Source organism: Schistocerca americana, chromosome 1 (assembly GCF_021461395.2).
Source record: "Schistocerca americana isolate TAMUIC-IGC-003095 chromosome 1, iqSchAmer2.1, whole genome shotgun sequence".
NCBI lineage: Eukaryota > Metazoa > Arthropoda > Insecta > Orthoptera > Acrididae > Schistocerca > Schistocerca americana.
The window spans coordinates 548,685,329-548,697,783 of NC_060119.1; the positions used below are offsets into that span (position 1 = coordinate 548,685,329).

A 12,455-nucleotide genomic window follows, 5' to 3' on the forward strand; every position below is an offset into this window, starting at 1 on the left:
GCAATGAACAAACGAATGGACGTATGTGTATACACGTGTATGTTTATGTGCATTTATGTGTATAGCACTCCGTCTTCAGGCCACAAGTGGCCCATCGGGACCATCCGACCGCCGTATCATCCTCAGCTGAGGATACGGATAGGAGGGGCGTGTGGTCAGCACACCACTCCCCCGGTCGTTAGGATGGTTTTCTTTGACCTTAGCCGCTACTATTCGGTCGAGTAGCTTTTCAGTTGCCATCACGAAGCTGAGTGCACCCCGAAAAATGGCAACAGCTCACGGCGGCCTGGATGGTCACCCATCCAAGTGCCGGCCACGCCCGACAGGGCTTAACTTCGGTGATCTGACGGAAACCGGTGTATCCACTGCGGCAAGGCCATTGCCTATTTATGTGTATAGTTATGTGTAAATATTTACACAGGGTGTTCCAGATAAGGTGTTCTTCTCCGTAACTTTCAGAGTAGCAGGTGAACGGAGTATTTATTTAAACAGGTAAACGTAAGACATGTTGCTCTTTCTTCAGATTTATGAACATAGTTCATTTAGTTATTATCAGAGCGTCAATTTTTAAATAGATAATTTTTTCTATCATGTAGCTGTTGTACTTAAATCAACAATGTATAAATCAGTTCCAACAACTGAGTTAAAATGTTCTAGTCTACGTAACTAGGTCGCCACACGTACCTCTTCAGTTCCTTCCTATACAGTAGACCTCTCGATTACTCTGCCGGTAACTTCTTCAGGAAATTTTGGTGTTCACAATTAGCTGAAAGCTACCAAAGACCTGTGTCACGCTCACTTATAAAATAGTGCTTTTACCGAGCTTGTTCTGAAGAAATGCTGTTATTGGGTAAAAATCATCCGGCTGCTAATGACGAGCTATCTTCATTGGATAGCTAAAAAGTAAATTCGTATAACATGACTGACTGGGAGTCCCTGAAGAGGGATAATAAGTCGCCTGTTCGCAAGTTCTTTCTGTTGGACGTTACTTCGAAGACTAGCGGGCCATTAACCTATCGCAGTAATCCTACTCGGGAAATGGGACCTACTGTTTAAAGTGTAAAGCGTCCAGTGTCGTTCCTGGCGTAACTTCACATCAATGAGAGGTGTAGGTTAGCGTAAAGGCAGACTGAAACATTTCCATTGTCTGCCTGGGATTCGATCTTACGATTCCCGACCAAGAAGCCCTTGAGTAGGTAAACCTTATCCTTTCGTATTTCCTTTAAAATGAGTTCAGTAGCGGTTCCAGGCTTTTATTTTCACTAACACGTAAGGCTCGCAACAACAAAATGTTGAGCACTGCTTGCCTCTGTGCTGAGCTGTGGGGAGAGGTGGTATCTTTTGATAAACATTCCCCCTCTCTTATTGTGCCTGTTCCGCTACTTGTCCAATAACGATGGTCCACCAATAGCAGCCGGCAAAATGTCACCCCATAAATGGTTCAAATGGCTCTGAGCACTATGGGACTCAACTGCTGAGGTCATAAGTCCCCTAGAACTTAGAACTACTTAAACCTAACTAACCTAAGGACAACACACACATCCATGCCCGAGGCAGGATTCGAACCTGCGACCGTAGCGGTCGCGCGGCTCCACACTGAAGCGCCAGAACTGCTCGGCCACCAGCAGCCGGCTGTCACCCCATAGTCCAACTTCTTGTGAACAAGTGCAAGAAACTCCCTTTAATAAGTGACCGTGAAGCTGGTCTTTGATAGTGTTCAGTTAATCAAAAACACATGAACATCCTGAAGAAGTTCCCAACAGAGAGGTCAAAGCGTCGATTGTATGAGAAAAAACTGAAGAGTAACATGACTAGGTCTAATAATTCAGTATATTTTACCTTCACTAACGATTTCAACGAAAACCTGCAGTCAAACAATTTAAATCAACTTTCTATCAATTTAAGCTAGCAAGCTAGATATGTTCAAAGTTTTAGATGTGAGATTTAGAAAGCATGTGGAACGTTCTGTCAATCATTAAGTTTCTCTACGAGAGAAATCTGCTGCTTGGCCATGCAGTCGAAAACTAATGGGTGATCGTCCTCATCACTGGAAAGCCTGCGAATCAGTTACCCAATTACCTCGACATTGTCGTTTGCGGCCGATGTCGACAGCCTTCCTTACCGATCAGCATTATCCATGTCTGTGCGGTTTTTGTCAGATTGTTCCACTATGGCTGGGCGCAACATTGCATTTGGTCCATATAGCGCCAGAATTTCACGGTGATTCTGTATTCAATTTAGGCGTTTTGATCATAAGAATCGTACTGTCCCTCGTACTTCAATTTTGGAGTACGCTGGCAGTTGCCGCTCAGTTTCACCTGAAGCATGCGAAGCATCTGTTATCTATACCACAAGAGAAATGTGTCTGCAGGAAACCAGAACCAAGTACTCCTTTCTCACAATTAGCCACTCGTTGCGCAATGGTCTTAACATGCGAGGGTGTGTTCAAACGAGTGCCCATAGTTCTGGGTGCACAACTTAATGCTCCCTCTAAATGACCTGCGGACGAGATGTAAAGTTGCTTGTGGGTGGAAAAAGAAAAGAAAGAGGTACGTAATAAAAGAACAGTGTAGGTGGCGAAAAAAATGATGTGCCTCAGAAACGTGAGGATAAAGAAACTTAATTGGGAGAAGATGGGAGCATTTGCTTTACATTTCGGTCGAGAGAAAACATGCTATGCGTTAATTTTTGGGGAAATTTTCATGATATTGGTGGAAGGAAGCGCTACCGCCTTTCTTAAATGAAACGGGATATATAATTCTGCGTGGAATGCAGGCTAGCTTGTTGCATAGGTGAGCAGTAGCAACAGAAAAGTTGGCGATCATTCTTGACGAAGTGATGGTGTAAGACACGATAAAACAGGGCAATTTAACAATATGAGCAGACTGATGCCATATTCGACCGGCACTATTTGATGGTTTCAGTTTTGCAGTTCACGATACATTTTTACTTACGAATCAATAGACAAATATGGACAACTGCGGTAACAATATTGTCTTTAATACGAGAGTAATCTTTCCCGTTCTGACTTTTTAACGTACGTTAACATAATATTTCGTAGCTAAAATTCGTCATGCTATTGTCTTATTTTGGAATAAACAGTAACAGAAGGAAGTACGTATCAATTGTGTTAATCATCATTGGTTTTTCTCTTATACATTCTGTTAAGTACAAATTGTCAAATTTAATATTGGTCGACACGAACAAAATTCTGTTCGAGAGATTAAAAATAATAATTTATTTTTCATTACCTTTTATTCATTTTTTCTGATCGAATTTACGGAGCAAACTTCGATAAAAGTAATCCCCGTAGTGAAATGTAGTTGAATATAGGAGAGTAAACGGCACTGAAATATCTCGAACCTTCCATTTTACATGAAAAGTTAATTTGAGAATATAAAACTATTTTTTTGTAACATTTAAATTTCCACTTCTAAATATATGTATATTTACTATAAATTCTTTTTGTTTATAAATTTATCTGTCATTCTAAAAGATTGTTTTTGAGAACCATTCAAACTGAGTCCTGACGTTTTGCCAGTTGTGTCTTAGTTTTTCTGTAACCTTTCATAAGCGCAAACTGCATGTCATTTGTCGGCGTAAAGAGTATGTCTTTGTTGACTCACAACTTTTTTTGTGATGAGTAGGAATTGTTTTGTGAAAAACAAGTATTATGTGAAGTGTTTACAAAACGTCACGATATAGAAAAATTATAAGGGGATTATTCGGCAAACGGTGTTTTAACTAAGACAAGTAAGACATGTGGGCTGTTAGACTAAAACAACATGAATGAGCCTACATATGAACTTCGAGTGGTCATACCAGCAGTAAATAACTTAATATTATTAACGCACCCATTTCTGGAGAATTGAGATATAACACGAACAGTTGAGACACTAGTTAAGTGAGACTTTGGGAATCGATTACGATGAGGTGCGAGATATTTGATCTCCGATTCGACGTAGTGTGGTGCCCTACTGACAGTTGTCATAAGAATTGCAGAGGCAGGTAGGGAACACGGATGCAAGGATGCAGGGGGGGGGGGGGGGGGGGTGGCGTCGGTAGCTGCGAGCTGCGCCACAGAAGACGACCTCCAGCTGCCTGCCGTGTTGGGCTGCGAGGCCAGACGGCTGGCGTCCGCGTGGCGGCCATCGATCGCGGCCACGCCCCCTCGGCGTCGTGTGACCCGCGGCCTTCGCTGTCACGACACGCCCCTTGCTCTACGTCCCTCCGTGGTGTGCCGCACATCACTCCGCTCGCGGCAAAAGGCTGGGCAATGTCGCGGTTACCCAACGAGTTCTTCCGCTTACATTGAAAGACTGTGTGAGGGGGAAGATCCGTCTGATGCGATAGAAGAAGGAAGAGGAGTAGATTTAGGAGAGCTAGGGGATCCAGTAATAGAATCAGAATTTAAAAGAGTTTTGGAGGACATAAAGGCAAATAAGGCAGAAAGGATCGATAGTATTCCACCAGAATGTCTAAAATCATTGGGGAAGTGGCAACAAAACAACTGTTCACGTTAATGTGTAGAATGTATGAGTCTGGCGATATACCATCTACTTTCGGAAAAATATCATCCACACAATTCCGAAGACTGCAAGGGCTGACAAGTGCGAGAATTATAGCACAATCAACTAAACATCTCATGCATCCAAGTTGCTGATAAGAATAATATACTGAAGACTGAAAAAGAAAATTGAGGATGTGCTAGATGACGACCAGTTTGGTTTTAGGAGGGGTAAGGGCACGAGAGAGGCAATTCTAACATTGCGGTTGATTATGAAAGCAACGGTAAAGAAAAATCAAGACACTTTCATAGGATTTGTCGACCTGGAAAAAGCATTCGACAACGTAAACTGGTGCAAGATTTTCGAAATTCTGAGAAAAACAGGTGTAAGCTATAGGGAGAGACGGGTAATATACAATATGTACAACAACAAGCGAGAGCAACTAAGAACGAAATGCTCGCATTAAAAGGGGATGTAGTCTTTCGCCCCTACTGTTCAATCGAAGAAACGGTGATGAAAATAAAAGAAAGGTTTAGGAGTGGAATTAAAATTCAAGGTGAAAGGATATCAATGATTCGCTGATGACATTGCTATCCTGAGTGAAACTGAAGAAGAATTACATGATCTGCTGAATGGAATGAACAATCTAATGAGTACAGAAAATGGACTGAGAGTAAATTGAAGAAATGTAATGAGAAGCAGAACAAATGAGGACAGCGAGAAACCTAACATCAGGATTGATGGCCACGAAGCAGACGAAGTTAAGGAATTCTGCCATCTAGGTAGAAAAATAACCAATGACGGACAGAGTAAGGAGGACATCAAAAGCAGACTACCTATGGCAAAAATGGCATACCTGGCCAAGAGAAGTCTATTAGTATCAAACATAGGCCTTAATTTGAGGAAGAAATTTCTGAGAATATACGTGTGGAGTACATCAGTCTATGGTAGTGAAACATGGACTGTGAAAATTCCCGAACAGAAGAGAATCGATGCATTTGAGATGTGGTGCTACAGACGAATGTTGAAAATAAGGTGGACAGTAAGAGAAGGAACGAAGAGATTCTGTGCAGAATCGGCGAGGAAAGGAATATGTGGAAAACACTGATAAGGAGAAGTAGGATGATAGGACATGTGTTAACACCTGAGTGAATGACTTCCATGGGTCCGCAGCTCGTGGTCGTGCGGTAGCGTTCTCGCTTCCCGCGCCCGGGTTCCCGGGTTCGATTCCCGGCGGGGTCAGGGATTTTCTCTGCCTCGTGATGACTGAGTGTTGTGTGATGTCCTTAGGTTAGTTAGGTTTAAGTAGTTCTAAGTTCTAGGGGACTGATGACCATAGATGTTAAGTCCCATAGTCCTCAGAGCCATTTTTTTTTTTTTTTTTTTTGGCTTCCATGGTACTGGATGGAGCCGTGGAGGTCAAAAACTGTAGAGGAAGACAGAGATTATAATACATCCAGCCGGCCGCGGTGGCCGAGCGGTTCTAGGCGGTTCAGTCCGGAACCGCGCGACTGCTATGGTCGCAGGTTCGAATCCTGCCTCGGGCATGGATGTGTGTGATGTCCTTAGGTTGGTTAGGTATAAGTAGTTCTAAGCTCTAGGGGACTGATGACCTCAGATGTTAAGTCCCATAGTGCTCAGACCCATATAATACATCCAGCAAATAATTGAGGACGTCGTTTGCAAGTGCTACTCTGAGATAGAACGGTTGACGCAGAAGAGGAATTCGTGGCGGGCCGCATCAAACCAGTCGGAAGACTGATGACCCCAAATAATAACTTCCGGACAAAAAAGGGAAAAGAAGTGCTACACGACGAGAGAACCACCGTAAAAAACTAGCAAACATGTGGTAATTTTCACTAATCTAATCGCAAATACATGACTTAATCTCATATTGATTCAGAAACTTATCCAATTAATAAATCATGAATTACGAAACCTGCACCAGACTGACTGGGACTCTAATTATTTATTAATTCATTAATTCTATACCACCATCTAAATAATGATACTGGACGGCTACATATCGAATTACATTCAACCAAATCATTGTGACAATGTCCGTGGCAGACAGTGGTGGGTTCGCGTGTCACTGGGCGGAAGGCCGTGCGGCTGGCACCCACCGTCTTAGCAACAGGTACGAGCTGCTACCCAGTGTTGATGATAACTGTGAGCCAGCACGGGATGCCTCTCCTGTTCGGCGAGCGGTCGAATTTCCTACCCAGTCAGGATAAGTACTGATGGTGCGTATGCTTGTCATTGGGAGCTCCAATGTGGCGGGTGATGGGGCGCCTCAGGGAGATAGCAGGCAAGGCGAGAGAGAATTCCAGTATGCATTCGATATGTTTGCCGGGAGGTCTCATCCGTGACGTGGAGGAGGCACTACCGGTGGCTATCGAGCGCACTGGGTACAATCGGCTGCATGTAGTGGCACATGTCGGCACGAATGACGACTGCCGCTTGGGTTCTGAGGCCATTCTCTGCTCCTTTCGGCGGCTGGCTGATTTAGTGAAGGCAAATAGCAACGCACGCGGGGGTGCAAGTTAAGCTATCTATTTGTAGCATCGTACCCTGAGTGGATAGCGATCCTCTGGTTCGGAGCAGAGTGATAGGTCTAAACCAGAGGCTCAGACGACTATGCGAATTTCTCGACTTCCGCTATCGGGTGCAGAATTGTAAGGTTCCCCTTAATAGGTCAGGTGTGCACTACAAGCAGTAAGAGGCTAATAGCATAGCGGGGTACATGTGGACTGCACATGGGGCTTTTTTTAGGTTAGAGAACCCCACCTCTAGGATCAAACACGATTTGCCTGTTAAATCAGCCACAGTGACCACAGAGAATCTTGGTCCTCCAAGATCAGATATAGAAAATATTAATATGATTTTAGTAAACTGCAGGAGCATCCAAGCAAAGATCCCTGAATTAGTATCGCTTACTGAAGATTACAATGCACAGATAATATTGGGAACAGAAAGCTGGTGGAAACCAGACGTCAGTGACAAGGAAATCCTAAGTTAGTCGCCAAGGGTGGAGCCGTGTTTATTGCAGTAAAAAATTCGATAAAATCCAGCGAGGTGATCACGGATTTCGAATGTGAATTAATCAGGTTGAAACTGAGTATAAAAGAACGGTCAAAAATGGTCTTCGGATGCTTTTATACACCATCTGGGTCAGGATCTGTAGTTGTAGAGCACTTCAGACAGAACTTGCAGAATATCATTAGTAATTTTCCTGATAATGCCGTTGTAATAGGGAATGACTTCAACTTGCCAGGTACAGATCGGGAGTGCTATGCCCTCAAAATTGGTGCCAGAGACAGGGATTCGCGTGGCATTGTTCTGTACGTCTTTTCCGAAAATTACCTTTAGCAGACAGTTAGAGAACCAACTCGTTAGGGTAACGCCTTAGACCTCCTTGCAACAGGCAGACCTGAACTTGTGGAATCAGTTAACGTAGAGGAAGGTATCAGTGATCATAAAGCTGTGACAGCATCTGCGACGACGGGTCATACAAGGAATGTTAAGAAAGGTAGGATGGTATATTTGCTCAGAAAGAGTGACAGGACACAAATTTCAGAATATCGCAGCAGCCGGCATCAAATATTCTGTGATGAGGATGGCTCTGAGCACTATGGGACTTAACTTCTGAGGTCATCAGTCGCCTAGAACTTAGAACTAATTAAACCTAACTAACCTAAGGACATCACACACATCCATGCCCGAGGCAGGATTCGAACCTGCGACCGTAGCGGTCGCTCGGTTCCAGACTGTAGCGCCTAGAACCGCACGGCCACCCCGACCGGCCTATGATGAGGACGAAGATGTAGAGATCAAATGGAAACAAATTAAAGGCATCTTTCAACATGCTCTAGACAAGTACGTTCCGAGTAAGGTTTTATGGAGTGGGAAAGATCCACCATGGTTTAATAGCCGTGTTAGAAAAGCGCTACGTAAAGAAAGAGCAGTTCATTCCAGTTTCAAGAGAAGTAAAAGCCTAGCTGACAAACAAAAGCTCAACAGAGGAAAATGAGCATAAGGAGAGCAATGATTTTGAAAATAAGACTTTGTCAAACGACCTAAGAGATTTTGGTCGTATGTAAAATCAGTAAGTGGGTCAAAATCATCTGTTCATTCTCTCAGCGACCACACCGGCACAGAAACGGAAGGTAACAGAGAGAAGGCAGAAATACTGAATTTGGACTCCCGAAGTTGTTTCACAGCGGAAGATCGAAACACTGTCCCTCCTTTCAATCGTCGTACGAACGTCTAAATGACAGATACTGAGATAACCGTTCGCGGAATTGAAAAGCAGCTACAATCGCTTAGTAGTGGAAAGGCGCCACGACCAGATGAGATACCTATAAGATTCTATAAAGATTACGTGAAAGAACTTGCTACTTTTTAACAGTAATTTATCGTAGATCGCTTGAGCAACGAATGTAAAAAAGAGCAGGTCATTCCCGGTTTTAAGAAAGGCCGTGAGACAGATCCACACAATTATAGACCTATGTCGTTGACGTCATTCTGTTGTAGAATTATGGAACATGTTTTATGCCCAAGAATTACGACGTTTTGGAAAATGAACAGCTCCTCTATAAAAATCAACATGGATACCGCAAACAAGGACCCTCCGAAACTCAGCTCGCTCTGTTCCTCCATGAGGGCTACAGCGCAGTAGGCAACGTCGCTCATGTTGACGCCGTGTTCCTTGATTTCAGTAAGCCATTTGACACCGTCCCGCATTTTCGTTTTATGAAAAAATATACGAGCTTACCGAGTATCGGAGCAGTCTTGCGATTGTATTCAAGATTTCTCGCAAATAGAATTCAACCCGTCGCTCTTAATGGAACTAAATCGTCAGATGTAAAGGTAATATCCGGAGTACCACAGGGTAGTGTGATAGGACCGTTGCTGTTTACAATATATGCAAATGATCTAGTACAAAGCGTCGGATGCTCTTTAAGGCTATTCGCAGACGATGCAGTTGTCTATACCAAAGTAGCGACGCCAGAAGACCTGCAGAGAACTGATGAATGGTGCAGGCTCTGACAGTTGACCCTGAACATAAATAAATGTAACATATTGCGCTTACATAGGAAAAGAAATCCACTACTGTACAGCTACACTATTGATGAAAAACAGCTGGAGACAGCGTCTGTCGTAAAATATCTAGGCGTAACTATCCAGAGCGACCTTAAGTGGAATGACCACATAAAACATATAGTGGTAAAAGCAGACAGCAGACTCAGATTCATCGAAAGAATCTTAAGAAAATGTAACTCATCCACGAAAGAAGTGCTTATAAGGCGCTTGTTCGCCCGATTCTTGAGTATTGTTCATCTGTCTGGGATCCCTATCAGCTAGGACTGATAGAGGAGATAGAGAAGGTCCAAGGAAGAGCGGCGCGTTTCGTCACGGGAACTTTAGCTGGCGAGAGAGCGTTACGGAGATGCTAACGAAAATCTACTGTCAGACGTTACAAGAGAGGCACTGTGCATCGCGGAGAGATGTACTATGAAATATCGGGATAGCACTTTTGAGGAGGAGTCGGGAAGCATATTACTTCCCCCCACATACATCTCGTGTATTGACCACGAGGAGAAAATTTGAGAAATGAGAGGCAATACAGAGGCTTACCGACAGTCATTCTTCCCACGCACTAATCGCGAGTGGTACAGGGTTGGAGGGATCAGATAGTGGTACAAAAAGTACCCTCCGCCGCACTCCACCTTGCGTAGAATGATTTAGAAGTAGCTGTATTTTTTTCCTTCCTTTTTGTGTTCCAATTACTGAATGAGGTTTAGGATCTATCATAATCATTTTCCTTATTTATTCTTGTTGTACCTACTATAGCTTAACATTTAAATGGGTGCCTATACACAACACTACACTCTTTGATCAGAAGTATCCAGACACTTATTAATGGACATTCGCCATCACCTTTATAAAGGTTTGAACTCTCCTGGGAACACTTTTAACGTCGTGTCTGACTGTCTGTGCAGAAATGGCAGCCCCTTCCTCAGGAGCCGAAACCATACAAGATAGTATTGTTGGGCTCTGGAGTCTGGAGCGAAATCGGCGTTGTAACTAATACCAAAGGTGTTCCGTTAGTTATTTCTTAAGGAATTTCCGCTAGTTGATTGTTAATTGCTCATATATTTTACACTGTCATGATTTTGGCTTTATAGCCTTTCTCAAGTGCACGTTGAACTGAAAAGTAATAAAGCATACATATCATACAGTGCAGAGCACAGGAACAACTCGTTATTACGTATCTGAAACTATTACTAAGACTGCATGCTAATAATTAACGTGTCTGACTTGTCCATGAAATGTCATCGTCATAAAAACATATTTCTGGCCTTTGTTGTACTGTACTGTAGCCTTTGTTGTACTGTAGAAAAATGAATACATATCAAAGATACATAATAAGGCGGACATTGTGTACAGTGAAAAACCATTAACACGTAGTATGGTGTATTTAACAGCCATTATATTCATGTCACTTGCATTAGTCACTTCTGTTCATCAACTTGTAACGCTGGAAATGCATATCCTTCTATTTCCATCTATTGTACTATAGATTTTTCCTTATTTCGTTACCTGAAGATATGACATTTCTGTGTCTTTATATACAGTAACTGTTTTTGTAGTGACTTGGCAAGACAGCCAAGCCACTCGGAGGTAGCCGAAAGGCACGCGTTTAAGCTCACGCAGACTGGCGTGAGGTCTGGAACAGGACAATGTCTTGAGAATTGCAAATAAAGTACGAAGATCTTGGAATACTTAACTTTAATCCATAATTGGTGTACATCGCTCTTGACGGTACATTAATAACAATCTCAATATAAACTGGCAATGGCGCCTTGCTAGGTCGTAGCAAATGACGTAGCTGAAGGCTATGCTAACTATCGTCTCGGCAAATGAGAGCGTATTTGTCAGTGTAGCATCGCTAGCAAAGTCGGCTGTACAACTGGGGCGAGTGCTAGGACGTCTCTCTAGACCTGCCGTGTGGCGGCGCTCGGTCTGCAATCACTGACAGTGGCGACACGCGGGTCCGACGTATACTAATGGACCGCGGCCGATTTAAAGGCTACCACCTAGCAAGTGTGGTGTCTGGCGGTGACACCACAGTTTTACTATATATATATATATATATATATATATATATATATATATATATATATATATATATATATATGCATTTATGTCGATGTATAATTGGTTTGTTTTGTAAATGTTATTTGTATTTTTACGCTGGGTCTTGCCTGGGGAAAACTATGCTATCGAACGAATACATCGATAGGTCGTGTGCAGAACCAAAGTGTTTAGGATCTTTGGTAGTGTTAACTCTGCCGCGTGGAGCGCGGGCAGAGCGGAGTCTGGCTGGAGTAGTGCAGTGGAGCAGGTGTGTTGTGTGACGCTCCCGCGAGTTGCCGCGCTTCCGGGGTTGGGCAGCATGTAATTGCGCTCGACTCGCTATGATAGTTTCTGACACGGTGTCGCGGACGGGAAGCATTAGCTGGGCACATCAAGAGCCTGTTTCGCCTGGTGACCGTGTCGAGAAGAAGGCGCGCCAACATCCAGCTTCTGCAACAGCGACGGCCGACAATGAGTGACTGTCGTCACCTGCTCGACCGGCGACTGCAAACCTTCAATCAACCAACAAGGAAGACTGGTAGCACGTAAAGTTTTAGAACTGTATGGCAGGCCTCAGCTTTTCAAACTGTTCCATTTTCGTAACTATAATTACAGCAACTTAGCATGAACATTTGTTGCTCATTGTCCCAATTGCATTACCAAGCACGGTCCCTTCCTTTTCCGGAATGAACCCGAGTGTCGTTGAAATTCAAACGCCAGCATTAAAGTAATATTATTCCATTTCACTGCTTTAATTTCAAAGTTCAGTTAAAGTATTCATAGCTGGCTACAATATTTAGATTACAT

The 12,455-nt window shown here is 43.3% G+C and overlaps 1 pseudogene; it reads right to left on the minus strand.

The window, feature by feature from the left end:
- Window positions 1-266: 266 nt before the first annotated feature.
- Window positions 267-384, minus strand: LOC124556275 (annotated as a pseudogene).
- Window positions 385-12,455: the final 12,071 nt, after the last annotated feature.